We start from the raw sequence: 5406 nt of genomic DNA, 5'->3' as shown, positions 1-5406 counted from the left end.
ACGTTGTACCTAATATTTCACTCAGCGCAATTCTTTCAAGTTTCATTCTTACTGTAACATGCATTGCCTTCATTTACTTTTTTGGTTCAATATTTCATCTTATGTATCCACTATACTGTATTTATCAGTTTATTTATTTATTATTTAAATCATTGCTACCTTTTGCCTGCTACAATAGTGCTGAAATAAATGTTGGTGTATGTGTTTCGGTTGCATTATTGCTTTCAATTTTAGAATTGGGGCATTTTGTTCTTAAGTTAATTTTATACTTAATATGGAGCTACTGTCAAACTATCTATACAAAGCTGTATAGTTTATGGTTTTAACAACAATAAATAGAATCCAGATTTTTCTATATCCTCACCAACACTTACTGATGTCAGTTATTTTGATCTTAGCTATCTCAAGGGGAATGAAGTTGTAACCTACTGTCATTTCAAATTGCATTTCTATGAAGATTAAGCATTTAACACGTACTAACTGAAAGGTGAGCTGCTTTATTTCACTCAATGTCTGCACAGCAGAAAGACCTAACATTTGCCACTATAAAAATTATAGTAATGTAGATCTTATGTAAAAGTTCTACTTTTTCAAGGGAAGTTGTTCTAAGTCAAAATTGAACTAGTAATGTTTAGCAAAGGCTAATGATATTTGTTGTTGTTGTTGATTGCCTTCGAGTTGAGCATGACTCATAACAACCCTATGAACAAAAGGCCTTTCTATCACTATTGACATTTATCAAAGTTCGCAGAGTTTCTGGAGGCATGTTGTTTAAGAAGTGGATGTAACTAAGTTTGTAATATGCTTGTTAGGCATTTGTGGTATTGTTCTCTGGTTAAACTCTTAAAATTTGGTACCCAGAGTTTTAACAGAGGTTGGATTTTAAGATTGATTGTTTTATTTTAAATTTATAAATATTATTTGAAGCAAGTTCAAAGCACTTATCCGTTCAGAGCAATGTTTATTGTTTTGGGTTGGGTTTTTTTGTTTGTTTGTTTGTTTTCCCTTGAGTACTGATGTGCCACTTCTGACATCACAGATTAAGCTGGACTTTAAAACATATATCAAATAGAAAATTTCTAAATTAGTTTTCTAATATAGTGCATTTTCTTCTTTATCTAATTTTTTAAGTTTTCTGAAGCTGAGTGCATTTTAATCCTGACAATACTAACCGATAATATCAAGAGAAATGATAGTACCTATTGTTGTTGTTATATGCCATTGGCTTGTATACAATTCAAAGCAATCCTATGTATAATAGCACTGAACCGCGCCCTATCCTGAGTCAATCTCACTGTGTCTTACCCATTGCTCCAGTTACTTTATCAATCCATCTCATCCAGTGTCTTCCACTCCTGTACTGTCCCTCCACTCTTCCAAACATTATGTTCTTCTCCAAGGACTGGTCTCTCTTGGCCACATGTCCAGAATAAGTGAGAGGATGGTATCTAGTTTCTGAACTAACATTATGCTCTAAGTCCCACATATACAGGAGAGTTTGTCACAAATAATAAAATAAACATCACATTAAAACTTTAATTAACAAATTTTAAAATAGTGATGTTGTTATCACTGTTGTGTACCAGAACCAACCAACTCATAGCTAACCCTCCAGTGGGTTTTCAGAAGCAGTAAATTGCCTGAAAGGAGATTGCCCATTCTTCTTCCAATAAGCAACTTGTGGATTTGAACTTCTTTGGATTGCAGTACAAGGCTATCAGGGCTCCAAATTGCTAATAGTAATCATTGTCGTTATTGTCAGGCACAGAACACTTTCCCGTAGTTAATGCCTTTTATTATTTTTTTAACTACTGAGATTTTTTTGACTGATGCAAATACAATTAATATTTTTAAAGAAAACTGAAGTAAAGGGTTATGATTTTTTTTTTAAAAAAACCTCACTTAGCTAAAAATACAGAACTTTACAATTGAATTAATGTTATGCCGAGGCTAACTTCTATCAGTCAACTGAAGAAGAATATGATAAATTTTTCAAGTGTGCTTTCAAATAAGGCTTACTGTAGTTTGATAAGGCAATGAAGAATTTCATATCATACCACATGGAATAATCTTTCTATTATAGGGAAGGTTTTCTCCAATTTTTCCTGTCCCATAATAACTATTACTGTGTGGCACAATTAACATGTCAAGAGGCTATATGAAAGGTTGGAGATGTGAGTTCACCCAGAAACATCTAGGAAAAAAGTCCTAGTGCTCTGCTTCCTAAAGAAACAGACTTTGAAAACACCCTAGAACATTACTCTCATGCACATGGGGTTTCTATGAGTCAGTATTTACTCAGATGCTAATGTATTTTGTTATTTTTATTTTTAACAGCTAGTTGCTACAATTAACTAGCACATCATTGCAGAGGTGCATTTTAGAATATACTTGTTATCAATTGGAGTGCCATTAAGTTGGAAATGGTTCACCATTCAGCAGATTTTCAGTAATTATAAATTACACAGGAAGAGATTACCCATCTTTCTATCTTGAAGCAGCTGGTGGATTCCAGTGGCCTGACTTTGGGTTGAAAGAACATTTACTTACCAACCACCAGAGCTTCTATTTAAGAATACTAAACATTTAATATTTTTTTAAAAGAAGAAGCTATAACAGTTAAGGAACTATACATTTCACATTCTTTGGGCATGGTATCAGGAAGGGACAGTCCTTGGAAATAAACATCATCCTGGAAAAGGCAGAAGGCCAGCTAAAGAGAGGATGATCCTCCACAATATTGACTGACAGAGTGACAAAGAGCAATGCCACAATGAGCTTGAGCATGTGGAGATCATGAGGATGGTACAAGATAGAGCAAGGTTCTGATTTGTTTTTCATAGGGTCACTATAAGTCATAATAGACACAATGGCATTTAACAATAGCAACAACACACACACACATATGAGAGAGCTCTCGTATTCTTGTGTTAAGGAGTTGTGCCAAGTCAAAGGCATGTGGTTTGAATCCACTAGCTTTTCCAAGGCAAAAAATAAACAATCTCCTACCATGCAATTTATATTCTCTGAGAACCCAGTAGAGGGCCCCTACATGTGGGGAATTCTTGTGGCTAAGTAGTAAGGAATTGAGTCATTAAAGAGAGTGGATGTGAACGTTTACTCTCTAAACTGCAATCAAACCTAGCAAGTCCACTGATATTGAGTTAATTCTAACTCATAGCAACTCTATGAAACAAAGCAGAAATGTTCATAAAGTTTTTAAGTCTATCAGTCTGCATAAACTGCCCCATCTTTCTCTTACTTAATAACTGATGAATTCCAACTGCTGAATTTCTGCTTAACAGGACAGAACTTAAACCACTGTACTGTGAGCCAGAGCTATTTCTAAATTGCAAAGTGATATTTAAATAAAAATTATTATTACACAATTATTACTACTGAAAAACAACTTCTTATGTGCTTGCTTTAAGATAAGTATTATTAAGGGCTGCTTTCTCCCTTATCTTGGTATTAATGTAGATATTAATCACTTTTTCAATCTAACTGCAAAAGTGTTTATTGAGTAAGATACTAAATATGGACAAGGCTATTTAATGACATTTCATTTTTAAATTGAAAATCTCAATAGCTTATGTTTTCAAAAATCATTTGATTTTTTTTCCCTACTTCTTATTTTGCCTACTCCTATTTTCCAAAGAATGGTGAACAGTGAAAAAGAAATTTATGCTTAACTCTCTAATATTTCATGACATTTTTATTGTAGATGTTTTAATAATAATTACTCAAAATGTTCAAGTATCACTGTTAACATTGTTCTCATTTATTTTATATCATTGCAATCAATTAAAATTTAATGGAACAAGTATGAATATATGAATATACGGAAACAAAATTATTACTGAGTTCTTTTCTCCATGATATTATCAATGTACTATGTTAAGACCAAGGGAGTTCTGGTGGCTTAGTGGGAAGGAGTTGCATTGCAAACTGAAAGGCACTTTGTTTAAATCCTCCAGATGTTCATAGGAGAAAGATGAGATGTCTCTTCTCAAGTGATTCACTGCCTCTGACAACCCACTAGAGAGTCAGTTACGGGTTGATTTTAACTTAACCCATGTACATGACAACAACACATAAGACCTTAATGGCGGTTTCCTAGACACTCATCGGCTGAGTTGGAGTGACAGGCTCAGACTTTGGTGAGAATCCTGGCTGCTCCAATTTCTGCCGTATCCGACCTCACAGAAATTATGGAGGTGTGGAGCCCAGCAGCTCCACTGAGGAGGAGGAGGAAGAAAAAGAGTCAGTGGCTGAGCCTTGACCCCACATTCGCTCTAATCTTGAGGGGGTTGAGGACCAGGCACTAGGGACCGAGGCCAGTGTGGGCGGCTGCAGTTAGGGTGAGAATGAGGCAGCCATTGCTGATGATGGAGCTCCCAACACACCATGAGCTGGTCCCAAGCCCTGCCAGTTCCTTCACTAGCCCCGAGGTCCAGGTGCAGAAGCCAATAACCAATAGCCATGGATCAACTGTCCAGAGAAGGTGGTCCCTTCACCTCAATGTCCCTTGCAGATCATCTGACTAGACCTGTCAGAGGAAATGTCTTTGCCAAAGCAGGAGTCCTTCAATTGCTCTAAAACTAATGCCTTCAGCATCTCCCAGAAGATGATCAAGATGTTTGTTAGGTCCAAATTCAAGATCTGCAAGAGCCACAAGATTTCTTTGGGGGTTGTGAATGATGATACAACCTGGCTGTCATGACTGACCTCCAAACCCGATGAACTATGCAGCTGCCTCTCCACTTGGAGACAGCAGCGTCTTGCTCCATGTTCAATCTGGAAGGACTCTTCAGCCTCATGTAAGTGTCTGTGGATAAATTATGTTTCACCTTCACATGGGAGGGTCTCCTGTGAGCAAACCACTCAATCAGGATAGACAAAATGAAGCAAATCCCAGAACCTTGCCTCTTCTAGTGGAACAATTCTTCACTTCTCTGTTCAAAAGTGTTTTTCTGCAAAATGCCCCACTCCCTCACCCCCCAGTCTCATGTTAGTTTGGTCACTACCCTGTGTTCCTACACTCCCTCATTTTGTTTATTTAACCTAGGGCCTGATGCGTTTTCTACATACAAGGCTAAATAGTAAATCATTCTGTCTCCACAGATTTTTTTTTAATACTTTTAATTTTTTTTTACGTTACTATGATTTATTTACAAAGTTTGAATGCATTGTTTTTCACAAATCCACAAATCTTTTAAGGGCTCTGTTGAAACTGATTGGAAGCAGGGGTGGCATCTACTTCCTAAATAACATACCTCTGGAAACTCTATGAACTTTAATAAATGTTGATAGTTATAAAAAGACTTCAGGCCTTTTTGTTCATAGGGTTGCTATGAGTTGTGCTCAACTAGAAGGCAATCAACAACAACAATCCTAAAATTTATG

The 5406-nt window shown here is 36.3% G+C and overlaps 1 pseudogene; it reads left to right on the top strand.

Annotated features, from left to right (window-relative positions):
- The first annotated feature begins 3010 nt into the window (after positions 1-3010).
- On the top strand, positions 3011-4824 carry LOC102870283 (annotated as a pseudogene).
- The last annotated feature ends 582 nt before the right edge of the window (positions 4825-5406 follow it).

This window comes from Elephantulus edwardii, unplaced genomic scaffold (assembly GCF_000299155.1).
Source record: "Elephantulus edwardii isolate Elephantulus edwardi_28Jun2011 unplaced genomic scaffold, EleEdw1.0 scaffold00085, whole genome shotgun sequence".
Taxonomy (NCBI): domain Eukaryota; kingdom Metazoa; phylum Chordata; class Mammalia; order Macroscelidea; family Macroscelididae; genus Elephantulus; species Elephantulus edwardii.
Note: the sequence above shows the minus strand (reverse complement) of the source record. Positions and strands in the feature narration are given on the sequence as shown.